Below are 20,786 nucleotides of genomic sequence, written 5' to 3' on the forward strand. Positions count from 1 at the left end.
GGAAGTTGAAAACAAATTGGATGCGTGTCTGCTGCAAAATTGCCAGATTTAGAATTGGTGTTTTTCCAGGTGGGTGGAGTGAAGGATATTCACACCAAGAATATGAAGCTAGCCTTGCCCGAATGGGCGGCACTGCAGATGACCGGGGAGCTCGGCCGGGGGGCGGGTCTTAGGGTATAAACCGGCAGCCAGGCGGGAGGAGCGGCCTCTTGCTCCTGGCTTGCTGCAGAGCAGGTTGAAGCGAGGGGGCAGGTCACCGGGACGTAGCTCCGGGTGCCCCCTCTTGCATTACCCAGCACCTGGCACTTTCTGGCGCGGACTGGAGGCACGCTATCTCCAGTTATTATTATATTTATTATTAATAAACAAAGCCGCGGCCATTATACCTCCAGACTGTGTCCTCTCGTTATTGGTAAGTTACATGTAAATAATACTAGGAGAAGGGGGGAAGCTCGCGCCTCCCTGGTCATGTAAAAGATAAGAGAACACAACATAGTGTGACCAATGCAAAATGAGGTCTGCTGTCCCTATATATGCTGACACGTTTGGGTACTACAGAGCAAAGATACCTTGATATACACATATACACCTGGGAATTTATGAGTACAAATTTCTAGGGGCTCAAAGGAATCCATTTAAGATCTACATTGTAGAGACATACTGCACTATTTTTGTCTGTGTTCTCTTTTTTCCATATACTTGGCGCTCCCCGAATCTCTTTGACATCTACAAAACTTTTGTATTGAGGAAGCAATCAACATCAAGGGTTGAAGCTGCATCTAATCATTTGCTTGTATTGTATCAAATTAATTTTTTCACACAAAGGTTCACTATTCACGGGTGGATTTTTGTATGCACTAGCATATCACTACATATATTTTCTAATTTAAAAATGTATTTTACCACAGAATAATATTTAAGCGCCGCTATAATCTTCTTCTATTTCACCTCTTTATTTTAAGCAAGTCTTTGAAGATCACGCTTCTCACACGGAGTCATCAGCGTCTCTTTTGTCGCTATACAGCAGCCATGTTCTCTAAACCTACTCAAAATTAAAAGATAGCGAAAGAAAAATAAGAGGGGGAAGGGTACGAAACTGTCTGCTTGTACGTTGTAGCAATAGCTTTGGGGTACTGATCTCTGAAGATGAACTCCGGTCAGTGACTTTTTAGTGTTTCGTTGGTCCCGCAGGTATAAACGCCTAACCACTAAAAAGCTCTGATATTCAGAAAAATAATTTGTTGTCCCACTTCTTCCACCATTTGTCATGTATGGCGCACGTGACCTGCATATGGGACGACCCTGACGAAGGGACCATGGGGCCTTGAAACGTAACTCTATTGTACAGTGTGTCTGCTAACATTTCCTTTCCCTGTGTGTGCTGATTTATTTCTGTATTGCTGCTTTTTTGATACACTAAAGAAGAAACTTGGTGACACCAAAAGCAAAACAGAAGTCCTTTTCTATTATTATTTTTGAGTGCTGATCCAGTTTACTTTTAGAGGCTGACATCCAGCTTCATCTTTAATGTGCTGCAGAGATTTCCATTTTAGAGCGGATACTCTATTTAAAGTATTGCAAAACCATTTTTGACCCTGATGAGATGAAGGTCATTGTGTGATGCCCAATCTCAGAAACCTTTTATTGTGGTTGTTGCCCGTTTTGTTTTCATTCTTATCTTCTATTTCCTGTGGTAATGTGGCAATGTCTAATATAAATTTTAAACAAGTGTGTGTGTGTGTGTGTGTGTGTGTGTGTGTGTGTGTGTGTGTGTGTGTGTGTGTGTGTGTGTGTGTGTGTGTGTGTGTGTGTGTGTGTTATTTTGAATGGGAAAAGCAATAATAACTTATGTTTCCTCTTCTTGGAATTTGCATCCTTTTTGAGTTAGTTTTTTTTCTGGTTTAATTTTTAAATGTTTAAAATAGGATTATTGTACACCCTTAAATAAAAATAGTCATTGTTATGATAATTCTAAATCTGAGAGAAAAAAAAATGTAAGCGGACGCTCTTATCTGGCTGAATAAATGAGAAAATAAATTGTGCAAGTGTCACAGAACATAAGTGCAAATATGAAGTGAAATATAGGTGAATCACATGATCAATTATAACACAATAATGGATATACGTTAAAAAAATTCAATATATAAACCAGTAGTGATATGTAATATGTGATAAAGTGATTATACAGTAATTGAAAAAGCAGCTCAAAAACCCTCGAGACCGTTCCTTGATCTCTGCAATACTTAGTGTTTTTCCAGGTGGGGGAGCGCAGGATATTCACAGCAACAATATGTAAAAGATAAGATAACACAACATAATGCGACCAATGCAAAATGATGCATTGTCTATGTGGGACAAACTATGATTAGCAACATCTTAAACGTTCTCCGTACTTCAACTAACAAGATACCGAGGCTTTGAGGGAATAGAAGGTTGACATACTCATCTCTAACCATTATTCCCTTACCACATGAACGTCCTCAGATTACAGGAAGTGTAAAGTTACAGTTTCAAGGGGTTAACATACTGTGTTCAAACCACACTAGTTATCATTAAACAACATACTAGACTCACGGTTACCAATTGTTACGAGTGAGGACAGTAAACAGCAAAGAGGATCTAACTGTTGGAATATTCTGCAACAGTGTTTTTCTGCTCATCAAATACCACTGTGGTTAACCACAAATGAGCACAATTTTTTTTGGTATTCAGCTTGCTTTTAATATTCGCGCTTTTTGGACAAGGCACTACTGTTGTTAGGGTGGCAGCCTTCCAACATTCATAGACTTTGGTTGCATACACTGTTTTTGTACAACTATAACCCTTTATTTTACTTTGGAGCATGTCTCCCAATAAATTAGTTTTAATATTATATTAACATATTTTATTTTGGCCTGAGTGCTCTCACTAGTGGGGTCCTTTTCTTCTGTTTTTGTTTATCCACTACTACCCCAGATTGTAGCATCACCCTCTATGTAATTCGGTTTAGAGCTGTTGCGATGGTATTCCCATCCCTAACCCCGTAGTACGCAGATTCCTATGTGCTAACAGGAATCCGGCAGTTACAAGGGAGTCCCAGGATGGAAGAGGGGGTAAACCCAGAGACATGCCACAACAACCTCCTCCTGTTATGCCTACTGAGACTTCTTTTGGGGTGGAGGTTGGCACACCAGGAGAGGGGGACACCCGTCAGAATTTCATCTACCAAAGGCAGGGGCATATCAGCACCAACTGCCCATAAAGGAAGAGGCCTACAACTGCCTCTAAAGGGGATCTCCCCTCTGGCTTTGTGGTATCTGGGTTGCCGGAAAACAGATGTCTCCACATGCAGCCAGTCATGGTGGGTCAGAAACTCACCCAAGGACTGAGAGATTCGGGTGCTACAGTTACCCTGGTGCGGCCAGGAGTGGTGGGACCTGAGGAAATCATTCTTGGAAGGTCTCTGCATGCTGTATATAGAGGTGGCGGGAGGGGGCCACCACAATTTGCCGGTGGCAAAAAGGTATACTTGAATTGTGGTACTGGGAAAGATGTGCGGCAGGTGGGAATAATTGATGATATTCCAGCTAATGTGTTGCTAGATAATGATCTTGGAAAGATGATTACCCAATATGAGACCGCTGTGACCCAAGAAGCTCAGGAAACCACTGAACAATTCCAGGTACTGAAGCACACACTGAAGACAGTGGAAGGGTGATTAACAGGGGTTGTACAGAAGTGGGGTGCCGTGGGGACCTCAAAGTACAATTCATCACCACTAACCAGCCGGCCACAGAGGGTCCCAAGGAGGCAAGTGGGTGAGGCTGTAGCGAAGTGGGGGCCAGAGAGCTTTCTATTACAGCTCCTTATCACATGAGGCTCTGAGGAGGTTAGTGAGGGGGTTGAAGCAAAGTGGGGGACAGAGACAGCTTCCAATTACAGCTCCTTATCGCAAGGGGGTACTGAGGGGAGTTGTACCGAAGGTGAGGGGCAGATATAATTTCCTAGTACAGACTGTCATCCCAAGTGACACAGAGGAAGTGCTAAAAAAGGGGTTACACCAAAATAGGGGTGACCACAGGATTTCCCATTACAGTTCATCACCCTGGATCTGACAGTATTTACAGACCTGGGGATAGTGATATGGCAGCAGAGGCCCTGACTGCTGTGGGAGAGGCAGAGAAAGAGAGAGACCGCCAGCAAGGCAGAGGCAGTCAGCAGAAGAAAGAGAGAGGCTGAGAAAGAGGCAGGGAGAGGCCCTAAAGAGAAAGAGGGACTGCCAGAAAAATAGAGTGGGCCCAAGAGACAGCCAGAGAGGCAGTAAGAAAGCAAGGCTCTCAGAGAGAGCTAGAGAGCCTAAGAGACCTGTGAGCATGGAGCCTGACATGTATGCCAGTCCCATAGCTCATGTTAAGGAGAGAGGCGTACTACAAATGGTACTTCAGATGTTAACATTGGCTAGAGATTGTATTAACATTACAATAAATTGTTTTTATGACAGGTCAAGACTCTTCCTGTGGCTGTGCTGATCTACAAAGGAGGGCTTAATTGAGGGGCTATTACTAATGGACAAGTAAAAAAACTTATCGTTTTAAAAGCTAGCGACGATAGCCAGATCATGGGCTGCCAGACTCAAAGAAATCCTTACATTCTTGAAATAATCCCTGTGCATGACAAAGAGAGGTGGCAAACCGGTCACCACTTAGCCTAAGGGCTATATTAAATATAGGATATCATGGGATGACATCTATTCTGAAGAATAACATTTAGATATTTGTAATTGTTGCAAGGAGATGGGTGCAATAAGGCCAAACAGTTGATGTTTCGGAGGTGGCAAGGGACAGATATCCATTTATTGCTCAAATTTAGGGGTAAGCCATTAGTCAGTAATATTATCACATTCAGCAAACAGAGCACTGAATTCTCTTCTACTCCAGTGACCCTTTTGGAAAGAGAAAGAATTAAGGCGCTAATATATTAACTACAGTGTTTCTAGTAAATTTCTTTGTTAACTTTACCTAGAAATGTAAATTTTGCTGCAGCCTAGGTGAAAAGGGGGAATCTCAGCCCCCTATAAAAGCGTAAAACACAACAATACAATTAAATGAATACTAACATTGGTATTGAATTTTGTATATCTAAACCTAAATTGAGCTCAATCAAATACCTGAAAGTGTTACCAAATTATTAATAACAATAAAACTTAAGCATAAGCAACTAAAGTTCCAGGGGATTACAAAGGACTTTTGGAAAAAATGTGACTTGCCATAATTATAGGAGATTTTGACCCAAAATATCCTGAATACCACTTGGTCTTGCTGTGTATCAGTGCTTGGCAATATGGCCCAGATAAAAGTTAGAAAGGGTTATTACCCGTCTTATTATATTTAAGTCACTATAAGAATACCCTCCTCCTTGGTTAACGTGTGATCTCAGAAATTGTGCTGTTGTACACCTTTTCGTGATATATACAAATTTGGTTGGTTATTTCCCATTTAGTAGTGTGTCTCACCTTCTGAGCAGTATATGCAGGATACCTTTTATTAGGGAGGCTGCACTCCCGCGCTGTTTGATTGAAGATATACAGTAGAGGCAACGTTTATTCTAACATTTGCCGTAAACTAGCCGGGTTACATTCTGGGTATGTGCTGGGTATGTGCTGGGTATGTTCTGGGCTAGTTTGAGGCACGTTTAAGGCATTTCTGCATTGACTAACGACCCATAGGATTAACACAGCAGGGATCCCTGGCATTCCAATTCAGTTTGAATGGGACTGCCAGGGACCCCCACTGTTAATCTGATAGGCCATTAATCAATGCAGAAATGCTGGGGCAGTTTAAGGAAAGTTTAAGGCATGTATTCAGAATGTACCTGGGTGTTTCCTGGGTTTTTTGGGGAATTGCCACTGGTTTTTGTTCGAATAAGAGTTGCCTCTACTGTAGTTCTAGCTGGGCTGTTCCTGCTGTTCGTGTAGTGTATCTGTGAGTTGGTATAACTGCAAAAGAATATACAGGGTTAACCCAGTGCTCCGCTGCATGGACCGATAAAGAGAAGTTTGCAGTCCTCGCGGCACTGTATTAATGCCTCTCCTGGTCTGGCTCCGGTTGGTAGTCTCACACAGCAGCCCTGCCGTCGGCTCCCCGGGACTCCACTCTCTGAACTGGGGGAGTTCACGATCGTCACCAGGCGCTGTTATGATGTTACTCCTGGTGGTTGCTTCAGCTCACAGCCTCACACAGCAGCTCTGCCGTCCACTCTTATGGAACAAAAAAAACTCCAATGCTCCTCGTTTGGCAATCTTTGGCACCAGTTCTGATAGGAGTTGTGCAGGTAACTTCCTACAGGTACTCACAAGATACTTAAACCTTTCTCGGTCCATGCAGCGAAGCCCCGGGTTAAGCCTGTATGTTCTTTTGCCCTTTATACCAACCCACAGACACTACATGAACAGCAGGAACAGCCCAGCTAGAACTATATCTTCAGACAGCGCAAGAATGCAGCTTCCCTAATAAAAAGGTAACCTGCATAAACCGTTAAGAAGGTGAGACACTACTAAAGTGGAAATAATCAACCAAATTTGTATACATCACCAAAAGGTGCACAACATCAGCACAATTTCTGAGATCACACGTTAACCAAGGAGGAGAGTGTTCTTATAGTGACAACCCTTTCTAACATTTATCTGGTCCATAGTGCCAAGCACTGATCAACTGCAAGACCAAGTAGTATTCAGGACATTTTGGATCATAATCTCCTATAAACCAGCTCCATGACGTCACGGCCACACCTCCGACATGCCTACCTAGAGGGCACAAATCGCTCCAGCAAGAGGCACACACGTGAAGCAGCGCGCGCACACCCACCATGGACACGGTCTAAGTCTTCCAACATACCACTTAAATTGTAATCTCTCCAAGGCAGGGATTTCCTTTCATCTGACTTTACTGCGCATATTGTATTATTGTAATTCCCTGTACTGTATTGTTTTTGTGAAGCGCCGAGTACACTATTGGCACTATATAAAGATATACATACAGTGATGACCACACCACGTTGTAGCATCTTTTAGTCCCAGATTAAGGCCAGAAACATGGTATGTCTCAATATGGGGTTTATTTACAGGGATTAAATCATACATCAACAGGCCCACCGTCCCTTTAAGTCAAAACAAAACATCAAAATGACACTTATTACCTTTAGGGAAAACTAACTACACCCTAGCGTTAGCCCTAACTAACTGGATGGCCTGCTAAGCTGGTTCCCACCCCAAAATAGGTACTATTATGTTTAATATACACAGTCTCTGTACACCGCAAAAAGGGTTTTGCTTATCTGTTAGTTCAGGTTTTTGGAGCAGACGTCCCCGCTTCAGCGCAGTCTCGCGTCCTTCCTTCCTAGGGGGGCTCAGCCCCACAAGAGCTCGAATAATCTCTCCTCTGTAATTCCAGTGCTATGGATAGGATATCCCTGCTTCAGAACGGCCTCGTGTCCTTCATTCTTCCCTCTGGGATTCAAACCCAGGCAGTCCCAGCAGACTCTGCAACCACCGTCAAGCGGGCTCAAGGGGCTGTGCCAGCTTCCACAGCTGGGGAGAACTCTTCTCTGTCCCCCCTTCTCTGAGAAACAGCAGTCAGTCTCTCAGCATGGCAGCTCTCTGCAACTGCCCTAAACACTTCCTTGTTAACGCAGAAATCCAGCCTGATTGATTAGTTTGCAGCTGCTGCTATTTTCTCTAGGAAAGATTAACTCTCTGTAGACTGGAAAGCACACTTACCATCACTGTCCTCTAGGTCAGGGGAGCGCAAACTTTTTGTGCTGCGCCCCCGTCCCTCGGCTCTCGCGCCCCCCTGCCTACCTTCATCCGCGTCAGATGACGCTGCGTGGGCGTGTGACGTCAGGTCACATGGTGCCGCGGCGTCTATTGATGCCGCGTTGCCATGGCGACGCAACACAGACGGCTGAATCCCGGTAAGTAAACAGTTGCAGGGGCCTCACGCGATCCCCCGGCATTTCATTTAAATGCCTGGGGGAAGAGCGCGGGGCCTCTGCAACTGCCCGCGCCCCCCCCACCCAGCACAATCTCCCGCCCCCCACTTTGCGCACCGCTGCTCTAGGTGCTGAAAAAATGCAGTATCACAATACATACACACAAAACTTTAATAAGTGATGCTTTGAGCTCTGAATGAACGGTTTGCACGCTTTGTATAGAGTAAAGTACAATTTTGGACACATTTTGCAACAACAGGTGTGTGTTACGTGCATAGATTTTCATTAAAGCAGTAGTCCAAGCTGCCGGGTTTCCCCCCCTCCCCCTTCCTTTAATATGTGCATCAATACAATCCACACAATGATAGGTAATTAGCTAAGTTGCTGCACGTTCCGTTCTCCTATGATCTCCTAAGATTCGGCTCGGGGTTCACTAAATGGCTGTCAGTGCAGCAGAAGAGGACCAAAGATGCTAAGTTCTATGGGGAAGATCATGTGACCAGGCAGTAACTAGATACAATGGGTGCACTGCTAGAAAGAAGGCAGGGCTCAAAAAGGGGTGTGCTAGAACCTGTTTCAGAACAGGAAGGGGATGTGACTTTGTAAATGGTTGCTATAGAAATAAAAAATGCTTGTTACATTATAATACATTAAAAATAGTTTTTAAGTATTTTTTTATAGTACAGAACTGATTTAAAAAAAAAACAAAAAAAAAAAACACACACACGCAGGATTATACTTGGACTGCAGCTTTAATAAACAGGGACTTTACACCCAGGCAGATAGATACATATTGTGTTTGCATATTTCCTGGGTAATGGCAACAGGTATTATTGCAACTGAGAAAAGGGTAAATATGAACTCATTTGAAGCACCTAGCGCAGGAGAAAGGTGAGTTGCATATGCAAGTCACGTGCTCACAAGTGTGTTGTTCGTGACAGATGGTATATTGGGACGGATCGAGGGGAGATATTTCTTATTTAAGGAACCTTTGCGGAAGGAGAAAAGTGGTTCAGCTAGGTATTAACACTTGTCCCATAGGCAGGTCACATGCTCACAGGTGTGCCGTACGTGACAAAGCATATCACTCTCCCTCCTATTCCTGCAACATAAGAGAGAGCTCAGGTGATGGCAGTAATTCAGACTGTGGAGGTCTCACATAGTGATCAAATCCCTCTCTAAAAGCTGATGAAAAAAATAGCATGCAGCCATTATAAATATTACACGGCAGCAAAGAGGGTTTAGGAGAAAATGCTCCACCAGTACATGACACAATACACAAAAGAAAAAAAAAGTAGCCTCTTGCAGGTTTCATGGGGCAAAAATAACCAAAACGTGCGGCCAACACCCAAATGCAATCATACAGGAAGAAGTTTCGGTCCCCGTATACAATATTTCAAAATAAGTCCATAACAGTTTACTTACGAATCTTGTGTTTGTTCGTGAACAAACTGTTATGGACTTATTTTGAAATACTGCATAAGCAGACTGGAACTTCTTCCACCAGTACAGACCAAGTCAAAGAAAGCCAACTCCAAACCCATATATGGTGGTAATGACACCTAAGTTCCTTATCCTCCTCTCTTGTTCTACATGCCACGCTTTCTCTCTGCTGTCCTCACCTTTCAAACCCCAGACCCTGGCTAAATTCCCACACGCGCATGCTGCGTTCCTCCACTTGCTCCTCTTAACGCCTCTGGAGGAAATCTCACACTCTCGCAGACTCCCTTCACTACAAATTTATGCTATCCTGTTTCAACTCTGCCCTCTCTCGGGCTAAACAAACCTACTTTTCTTCACTAATCAACACGCACAAGTCTAACCCATGCCGACTCTTCTCTGTCTTTGACACTACTCAACCCACCCTCCGCTGCCTCTTCTTCTTCCTCCTCCATCTCACCTCAGGATTTTGTTGACTATTTTAAGGAAAAGGTGGAATCCATACGTCAGAACATCCCCTCTGTTTCCTCCTCCCACCCTACACCGCTTCCTAGACTCTTTTTCCGCTGTCACAGAGAAAGATGTGTCACTACTGATCTCCTCTTCTCCCTCTACCATTTGCCCACTTGCCCCCATTCCCTCCCATCTCCTAAAACTTCTTCCTCCTACTATAATCCTTTCGCTCATACACATTTTTAACTCCTCCCTCTACTATGATACCTTTCCCTCCTCCTTCAAAACATGCAACAGTTATACCATTATTCAAAAACAGCAAGCTTGACCCTAACTGTCTTTCTAACTATCGACCTGTCTCCCTCCCGCCTTTTGCCTTTAAACTCCTTGAACGTCTTATATTCGTTCGTTCCACACTCTCAACTCCCATTCTCTTCTAGACACTCTACAATCTGGCTTCCGCACTACTCACTCGACTGAAACAGTCCTCACTAAAATAACTAATGATCTCCATGCTGCCAAAGACAGAGGTCATTACACTCTGTTCATATTACTCGACCTCTCTGAGCATTTGACACCGTGGACCACCCTCTTCTCCTTCACATTCTCCATTCTCTTGGTATTCGGAACAAAGCTCTATCCTGGATCTCCTCCTACCTCTCCCATTGTACTTTCAGTGTCTCTTCTGCTAACACCTCCTCCTCTATCGATCTCTCTGTGGGGGTACCCTAGGGCTCTGTCCTGGGACATCTTCCCTTTTCTCTGTACACACTTTCTCTAGGTGACCTAATCACATCTCTTGGGTTTAAATATCACCTCTATGCTGACGACACACATTTACTTTTCAACCCCTGACCTTACACACCCAAGTTTCTGAATGTCTCTCTGCGCTATCATCCTGGATGGCCCTCCGCCGACTTAAACATAACACAGCAAAAACAGAGCTCCTCATACTTCCTCCCAAACCTGGCCCTACTACCTCCTTCCACATTACTGTTCGAAGTGCTATCATTCACCCAGTGGCCAAAATGTCAAACTAAAAGACCATTTACTTATTAGATATTTATCCATATATATTTAGGCACTGTACCGTGTATGAGTCTCACTAGATGTGCTAAAAACTGAGCTTTGTCTGTGTTTTATGTTATGTTTCTGGTTTTAATGCATATTGCCATGCTCAGTAGCACTCCTCTGACACTCATATGCTTATATATATGTTGTGGGTATTTTGGGGGTTTAATAGGAGCTTGTTAGGTGTCCAGTATGTTTTACAATTCTTGTCCAGCTAGTCATGGCTGATTGGAGGTTGGCAACCTCCTACTTAATTTAAGCTCACCCCCTCCCACATTTAAATGGTTATGGGCTCACTCCATAGCATCTTCCACTCAGGGGAACTTGCCTGCTTGCAGTTTGGCTGTGACATCTCTAATACAGAGTGCTTTTCCTGGTAATGTACAGGTTAATAAAAGCTTCAGTCAGACAGAACTTTGCAGCTAATATTGACAGATTTACTATAAATCATTCTTCCTGTTATTAAACAGGTTATTAAGAATTTATATTAGCGTTAGGGACCCCTGATATGTGGTCTGCCTTGGCGTTGGCTCAGGGGCTTACAACAATTTTGGCCAAAAATGTCAAACTAAAAGACCATTTACTTATTAGATATTTATCCATATATATTTAGGCACTGTACCGTGTATGAGTCTCACTAGATGTGCTAAAAACTGAGCTTTGTCTGTGTTTTATGTTATGTCTCTGGTTTTAATGCATATTGCCATGCTCAGTAGCACTCCTCTGACACTCATATGCTTATATATATGTTGTGGGTATTTTGGGGGTTTAATAGGAGCTTGTTAGGTGTCCAGTATGTTTTACAATTCTTGTCCAGCTAGTCATGGCTGATTGGAGGTTGGCAACCTCCTACTTAATTTAAGCTCACCCCCTCCCACATTTAAATGGTTATGGGCTCACTCCATAGCATCTTCCACTCAGGGGAACTTGCCTGCTTGCAGTTTGGCTGTGACATCTCTAATACAGAGTGCTTTTCCTGGTAATGTACAGGTTAATAAAAGCTTCAGTCAGACAGAACTTTGCAGCTAATATTGACAGATTTACTATAAATCATTCTTCCTGTTATTAAACAGGTTATTAAGAATTTATATTAGCGTTAGGGACCCCTGATATGTGGTCTGCCTTGGCGTTGGCTCAGGGGCTTACAACAATTTTGGCCAAAAATGTCAAACTAAAAGACCATTTACTTATTAGATATTTATCCATATATATTTAGGCACTGTACCGTGTATGAGTCTCACTAGATGTGCTAAAAACTGAGCTTTGTCTGTGTTTTATGTTATGTCTCTGGTTTTAATTCACCCAGTGGCCCAAGCATGCTATTGGGGTCACACTCGACTCCTCCCTCACATTCAATACGTTTCTAAAACCTGTCGCTTTTCCCTCTGCAATATTACAAAGATACGCCCTTTGCTCTGTTGCTCGACTGCTAAAACTCTGACTCAGGCCCTCATTCTCTCCCGTCTTGATTACTGTAACCTCCTGCTGTCCGGCCTTCCTGCCTCTCACTTGTCTCCTTACAATCTATCACAAACGCTGCTGCCAGAATCACTCTGCTCTTTCCTAAATCTGTTTCAGCGTCTCCCCTGCTGAAATCAGTCTCCTGACTTCTTATCAAATCTCACCCTCAATTCTCCTCACTTTTAAAGCTTTACACTCTTCTGCCACTCCTTACATCTCAGCCCTAATTTCTCGCTATGCACCATCCCGACTCTTGCGTGCTGCTCAAGGATGTCTTCTCTCTTCCCCCTCTGTATCTAAACCCCTCTCCCACCTTAAACCTTTCTCACTGACAGCCCCACACCTCTTGAATGTCCTTCCCCTCAATACCCGACTAGCACCCTCTATATCCACCATTAAGACCCACTTGCTTAAAGAAGCATATATGAGTAGCAGTGTGGATAATATTATACACATGATACATGAAGCTTGGCCAACTGCAGATGCACTTACAAGAATACCCTCCTACTGTCTCTGTACGTTCCTCTTACCTAACGATTAGATTGCAAGCTCCTCGGAGCAGGGACTCCTCTTCCGAAATGTTACTTTTATGTCTGTAGCACTTATTCCCATGACCTGTTATTTATATTATTTGGATGATTGTCACGTGTATTACGACTGTGAAGCGCTATGTACATTAATGACGCTATATAAAGACAAACATACATACATACATTAAGCTTTGAACTCTCAAGCAAAATTTAAAAAAACAATAGTTAAGGAAAAATACATAGATATGTTTGGGCTATCTAAGGAGGGCTAAACGGCCAAAGAAATAGCCTGTTTAAAAGGGATGAGACTTAACTCCGATAACGCACGTAAAAACAGATTACAGGCTGATTAGCTTCTTCATATTTGGCAGTCGCCAGCTAGAGCAGCACCCAGAGGTAAATTTGATTAAATACATGTACAAACAGTACTTTTCAGAGTAGCTTTCAATTACAATAAAAGTATTAAAGCAGTAATCCAGGATATTATTTTTTTTTTATATTATTATTACAGTTTTGAAGTAGGGGGTCCCCAGAGCTGAACGGTGTTAATTTCAGCTCCGGGGACCCCCTGCTTTCAGAGATATATATCTCCGTAGAGGGTGCCGGTTTCTCTTCCAGGGAACTCGTATGCCTAACATAATGGCAGCGTTTAAAATATCCCGCAAACCATTAGGAAGCGGTGACGTCATCCGTTCCAGCTTCCTATTGGCTAGCGTGACCAGGACCTTTATACTTGCCAGAGAAACCGGCACCCGGGTAGGCAGCGGGTCAACAGAGCTTAAATCAATGTGGTTCCGTTCCAGAGACCCCTTGCTTCAATCAAATACCATTTTTTTAATGGAACCTGGATTGCTCCTTTAAGCATATAAAAACTTACTGACTCTTTGTATTAAAGAAACAAAAAAAAGTTTTAATCCGCAAACATATATTACAAAAACATGAGGAAACAGCAAGGAGGCCCTGGAGCTTTTTTTTGTGACAAACATGTGTCCTCATAGGATTTGTTTTCAAATGCCTTCTTTAGATTGTTTTTTGTAATATGATATGTTTGAAGGATTACAAACTTTTTTCTTTAATACAAAGAGTCAGTACATTTAAATGCTTTATTATAATTGAGTGCTGGTCTGAAAAATACTGTTTATCTGGGGTTTTTTGTGCCCGGCGGCTCTGCCTGACACAAGAGAGTTTGGACAAAAGATGCAGGCTAACAGTGTTATGTTTGAAGACAAGGAACATAGACCTATGGCTAAGGCTAGTAGTCCGGTGCAGCTGGGGCCGTTAACCCTTCCTCCCTCATGCTCCACAAACATTCCACACCCCACACTCGCCAGGCAGCCTGGCTGCAGCAGTACCCCAGCAGGGAAATGGCAGCCTTCCTAAGGCTGCTCTTATAATGCCGGTGACGTTGCGGCAAAACAAAAGCATTGCCGCCGTCGCGTGCGCTTATAGTAAGTGCGACGGAGCGGCCGCTTGGTCGCGATCGCTGGAAGTCATCTCAATTTGATTTTTCCAGCGACCGCAGCCTGACGTAACCGTCGCCGTCACTATAAGCCTAGCCTAAGGCTGTAGCCAGAGTGCACGCGCAGGCGACAGAGCCACGTGCGCCTGAGCGATCTGTGGTATAAGATCGCAATCGCGATGGGGGATGTGGCCGTGATGTCACCAGGCTGGATCACCCCGATTGGCTCAAAATCCTGCCGCGCCATCGCACCGGTCGCGTAGCGTGCAGCATTGCCGGACTGGCCACATACATGCATTTGATCGTGCAGCACACGCCGTCCTTGCACTATGTCTAGTGCCTAAGAGACAGTTCAGCTGGAGTCTTTAGAATCCCAATACAGGGAGATATTAGCATTCAGTAAAAATGGTTTAACATGCGTCCTCATCTTTGCTAGTTAGGGCTCATGGCTGAGAGGAGCCGGTTGAAATGTTTGTAGTGTTGCGCACTTGGAGGGCACGTAACAGTGCCTGGCAAAAATGTAAGAATGCAGGAAAGGGAAGTGTGTAAGGAAAAGGATGTAGAGAAAGCTGTTCAAATTCACAAGCCCACAAAAGGGAAGCAGGGGCATTAAGGGCCAAAATGGGAATAATGCCAGCAGCCAGGGTGTTTTGTTTTTTTATGGAGCCACAGAGCAGCACAGACGTAACAGGGCATCCGATATAAGGAGTGTCCTAATGGGCTGGGAGTCAGGTAAGATAAACTAACACCAGCGAGGGTGATGCTTAACTGACAAATGACATGCCCAACACTGGATCAATTCCAAAAAGTTTGTAAATATTGCCCGTCAGCAGGTAGATGGACCCAAGCTAGTTGTTCAGGAAGGGGGCAGCGACAGCAGCAGCTGAACAAAGCCTCAGGGAGAAAGATCAAGAAAATAGAACAATTGACGTCAAGCTGGCACAAATCCTATATAAGAATAAAGCAAAAGGATAATGATGGCAGATAAATAGAACAGACAAGTACCCAGAGGGGGAGGAAGGGGACATCAGCCAAAAATCACAATTTCAACAAACAAACGTGTTGTTGTTAACATGTATTTATCTTGTCTTTAATGTATGCAGCAACCGAAGCGCACCTGTAAAAGGGCCATGCAGCAGACCGTACAGTCTGCAATTAGACTTCCTCACATGAAAGAATGAGCGTACAATGGCTTGCAGAGAGAAATATGTATTGGGGAGAACTTCTGGAGACATTGGCCACAGCAAAGGAGGGACACAGAAAGTCCAACATGGTGCTACTGCTCCACTGCAGAAATAACTTTGTCAGGGGTAAATCACTGTACTTAATTGATAGGATCCAGGTTATGGGCTCTATGGCGGGACGCAACGATATTTTGGTCTGAAATTGTACCAAGAATATCTTGTAGCTCGATCTACAACTGTATATGAAAGGCGAGAGAGATAAGCGCCATTGGCACGTTCAAACTTGTATGTGGGGGGAGTTTCCCCCCTATATAGGAGTTAATATATTTAACACCACCGTGCAGAAGGAGCTAGAAGCCCTAAATAGCATCAAGCACAAGCAATGGGTTTTTGGTCCCAGCTAAGGTGTTGGCGACCAACAGTAATCAGAAGTTACACTTCTCCAAGTGAGAATAATAGCAGGCTCAGGGTGCCAGCTGTATGATTGGGCCATGGAGAAGAGCAAGTTGCAAGTTGCATCCATCAATGCATCTGGGGGGGAGAGAGCAGCTAGCTCTTCTCTGTCTCACTTTAATTATGCAACTAAGGCCCAGATCCACAAAAGGGTGTGAAGCTTCATCACTCCTTTACTTTATTCATATGAATGGGAGTAAAGGTGTTCTAAAGCTGAACACCTTTTTATGGTTCTGGGTGTAAGTGCTGCTCACAATGCTGGAGACTGGCAGTCTGTTGGCACAGTATCCCACCCACTTCAAAATAAAATCTCATCTTAAAGGTATCTTAATAAAAATATATATTTAAATAAAACATTCTTTTAACACAAATCTCTCTCGAATGTTACCATACTTTCTTAAAATGTCCTTTAGTGAGGGTGGCAAGGAACAATAATGTGTAGAATCTGCATCAGCCTCGATATACTGCTGGAGAGTGGAAAGTGAAACTAAGCAGAAGGTTGAAATCCAAGTAAGTCGTGCATAACACGTTTATTACAAATTATTCAAGCTTCCTGTAGGCAAAAGACTAAAACCACCGCGATTTGGGGGACTTGGGACAAACCAAAATGTAATGTACAAATGTTGATGTTTTTTATTTTTTATGGCAGACTCTGTTGAAGTCCTTGAGATCACCAACGCAAAAAAATAAAAATCTGCGAGATTCACAGAAAATCACTAAGAGCGGACAGATCTGCCTCTTACCTCCCAAATGGATACATATTTGTTTTAGTTCACTTGAGTATCCTTGGGATTCAGTCACCTGCTTCTAATGGTAGATTCTGTTTGAGTCCCAGACTCAGCTCAGAATTACATTGGACAATTCACTTTATCTTCAAGAACAGGTTGATGGTTCTTTGAAGGAGTGTTTAATTGCACCCGTAAAATCAAATATATATACACCACTACTTCAATGACTACATTGCTCTGTAACTGCCATAGTGCCCTCTAACTAATTCAAACACCAACAGGAAAATGTGTTATGATTATTGTGGGTTATAGGGTTAGGGTTAAACACTGCAGGCATATTGATTGCCTACAGATTTTGATTAGTTCTATATTTGCTAAGGAGGATTTTCTGAAACCTTGATACAGTGATAAGAGTATAATTGTATGTTCAGGGGGTCCTCGGTTATCCGCCGAAAACTGGCAGCAGCTACTGAAACCGTTGGAAAGCGAGGACTGTGTGTGCCCACACACGCGCGCACACACACGCACACACACGCACACGCACGCGCACACACACACACACACACACACACACACACAATTAGCTTTCCAGGCCAGAGGATAAACCTCATCCACACAGAGATTATGCATCAAAATCTACCAGCCGCAAAATTTGGGAATAAAGTGCGAAAGTATTAACCAAATAGAAAACCATTGCTTCTATTAGAAAAAGTAACAACATTAGAACGATCCGCAATTCTCTAGGATGCGACAGCATAAAAAGGGTAAGTAAGAGCCTCTGTAGAAAGCATGCAATGCTTCTTAAAAGGAATACAACATTAAAAAAAAGCTTGCTTTGTTAAGCAACAGTTTGCTGCTTTATCCCTTTTTATTTCTGCAGGGCAAGAGCTTTCAGGCTTCTCTAGTTGTGAAGGGCCTTAACCCCTTGGTTGAAAGTCCTTTTGGCAGTGAAGGGGTTAATATTTACTGAACCTGAATACTACCCTTCCAAAAGGGCTTTACAATCAAGGATAGGGTGGGTACTTTTTTTTAGCCACTGATGATAATAACATGGCATTAGCATCCCGCTGTTGCAGGTGAGGAAACAGTCCTTACAGTGTATATGATTTTGTTAATTCCTATAAAACTCATGCAAGATCCCAATGCAATGTGACAATGTTGCCTCTCCTTGCAAGTTATAGTTACAGCCTGTATAGATTCAACTCCAAATGGACAGCTTTATAAATAGGTTGAAAGAATGAACCCAGCAGCTTGTGGACATTTACAAGTTGATTGTGATCTGTGTTTCTCTTTCAACAAGTTGCTATTTGAAGGTTTGAGAGAGTTTAGTTCTCATGCAAAACCTGCTACAGTTTCTAAACTATATCTGCATTAAAGGAGGGGCCAGGGTGTGACAGCAGCATATAGCCCCATCCTGTATGTGACGGCAGCATATAGCCCCATCCTGTATATGACGGCAGCATATAGCCCCATCATGTATGTGACGGCAGAATATAGCCCCATCCTGTATGTGACGGCAGAATATTGCCCCATCCTGTATGTGACGGCAGAATATAGCCCCATCCTCTGACGGCAGAATATAGTCCCATCCTGTATGTGACGGCAGAATATAGCCCCATCCTGTATGTGACGGCAGCATATAGCCCCATACTGTATGTGACGGCAGACTATAGCCCCACCCTGTATGTGACGGCAGAATATAGCCCCATCCTGTGACGCAGAATATAACCCCATCCTGTGACGGCAGAATATAGCCCCATCCTGTGATGCAGAATATAACCCTATCCTATACAGTAGCCCCATCCTGTAACCCCTGTGTAATGATCGTGCAACATAATAGGTTGTTCTTGTATAGCGCTTAGTATATTTTATTTATAAAATGTTTTACCAGGAAGTAATACATTGAGAGTTACCTCTCGTTTTCAAGTATGTACTGGCACAGAGTTAATTTGACACCTAATACATGGTTACAAATACAGTTACAATAGTGTGTGCAGCACTGTACATAGAATTTGTGCAGTCACAATAAATCCCTGCCCCGTAGTTTACAATCTAGTTTTTGGTGGCACAGAGATAAAGCAATTTACCCAAGAAGCTGACACACTGATTCCCAGCTTCAAACTCAAGTGTCATTGTTTTTAAAGTCAGTGCCTTTCATCACTGAGACACTATTCAGCATTAACTTAATCCCAAGAGGCTACAACTACACAGAGATAACAACCCCCGTCTCTCTAACACCTTTATTGCATCCTTTCTACATCCTACTGTGGAGGAATAAAAGGAAGGCAGAAACATACTTTGTTATCACGTAGAAGGATCTCCCCATGTTCTCTCTGCGACGCTGGCAAACAAACCCCAGCTCAATCCATGCAATGCAGGGGGAAGGCATTCCCGGTGCAACGATTGGATAGAAGCGCTGTCACTCATCTCAATGTAACCTCATCCTGTGTCCTTATTGGTCCCTGACATGCCAGTAAATCCAGCCCAGTTTCTCTGTGCACTGTTAGATTGGGGGGGGGGGGGGGGGGGAAGAGAAGAGGGTGGTGCAGTGTCAGCGGGTGTTAAAGGCTGAGCACACAGCACAGCATTGCTTCCTAGCACAGTAACCCCTTCAGGAATGGAGGGGTTCATCAGGGAATGATGCATCTGTTTTTTTTTTCGGAAGTTCCCAAAGTCAGGGTTTGCACACTGTTTAGACAATGTGTTATGACCGTGGCGCCCTCCTGGGGATTACATTAGTATATTTAGTAGGAATGCGGAACCTTTACCACCAGGGTCCAGTGACAGTGGGAATTCTCTTGCTGGGTGATTTGGGCAGAAGCCCAGACCATCAGCCCTTAATATGCACCTGGACAGAAAAAAAATACAAATTCTACTAAATCCACTTTACCATTATTAAATATATATATATATATTTTTTTTTTTTAAAGCAGCAGAAAGTAAAAGGAAAGTCTATCCACTAGCAAATATCGGATTGTAACTGCGGTGTATGATATAACACTCCCCTCAAATCTATACAAAAATAAAAAAAGGAAACTGGCAAAAAGTTTTACTCAAATGCATGTCCAGAGAAAGAAGCAGTCACGATACTGCAGGTTACTGCCACGGGTGCACATCAGGATCACGTCCACCAGCCAGAAAAACGTGTACACATCAGGAAATGAAGTACAGCTGCACAACAATGATCTTATGCAAAAACTATACCAAATGTATTCAAATTGATTATTTGAATACATGTTGCATAAGATCTTTGGCGTGCAGCTGTACTTCTTTTTCTTACACAAATGTATTGCGATAGAACCCAAAAAAAGTGTTATCGGGTAAATTTAGAAAATATTTTTAATAGTTCCGCGGCACTCTCGGCCATTCTGTGGAATAATAGGCCAACAAAATGCTCTAAACCAGACGTCTTTGATTCTGCAAGACGTGCAATCGCAGGTGCCTGGAAATAGCCCCATCTCCCATCCAGGAGAGAGATCATCTCAAGAGTAAAAGAGGTGGAATCTATGGAAAGACTAAGACCTTATAAGAGAAATAACTCAAGAAAATTTCATAAAGTTTGGTTGCCCTGGTACTCTAGGGGAAATAGGTGCATTTTTGAGTCACAGCGGACTGAGGGCTGTATTCTCTCTCAGAGAGTTGGAAATTCTGTGTAATATGTGGAGTTGTGATTGTCTGGCGTCGTTGTAGTTCTGTTTTTTTTATACCGGTGTTATCCTTTACCACCACCAACCCCAACCCACCCCTCCCTTTTCTCTTTCTGTATCCCTTTCCCTATGTTTTTCTAAAAATGTAAATAAAAAATAAGTTACAAAAAAAAAAAAAAAAAACGATAGAGAGGACTCCACTGCAATTAAAAAAGGAAACAATAACTTGTAATTAGAAAAAAGAAATTATTGTAATAAATACACCTATATACTGTAGCATATGCGGAGTGAATAGTACAAGAAAGGATCAGTAAGGTCTAATTGGAAAAGGCAATCACCATATGAATCTGATAACAGTAAGAGAGAACAAATAGAAAAATACCGGTCCACTCCTA

General features: G+C 43.1%; 1 protein-coding gene across 5 annotated transcripts in view; it reads right to left on the bottom strand.

Moving 5' to 3' along the window:
- LRRK2 (leucine rich repeat kinase 2) overlaps positions 1-19,130 on the bottom strand; it is a 162,707-nt gene extending 143,577 nt beyond the window's left edge. For 4 of the 5 annotated variants that reach the window (XR_012801632.1, XM_075599742.1, XM_075599741.1 and 1 more), the window contains exon 1: positions 19,042-19,130. The gene's annotated coding sequence lies outside the window, so the exon portion shown is untranslated. The remainder of the gene's footprint in view (positions 1-19,041) is intronic. The other variant, XM_075599744.1, reaches the window with a different exon arrangement.
- Positions 19,131-20,786: the final 1,656 nt, after the last annotated feature.

The sequence above is a fragment of the Ascaphus truei genome, chromosome 5, assembly GCF_040206685.1.
Source record: "Ascaphus truei isolate aAscTru1 chromosome 5, aAscTru1.hap1, whole genome shotgun sequence".
NCBI classification, from domain to species: domain Eukaryota; kingdom Metazoa; phylum Chordata; class Amphibia; order Anura; family Ascaphidae; genus Ascaphus; species Ascaphus truei.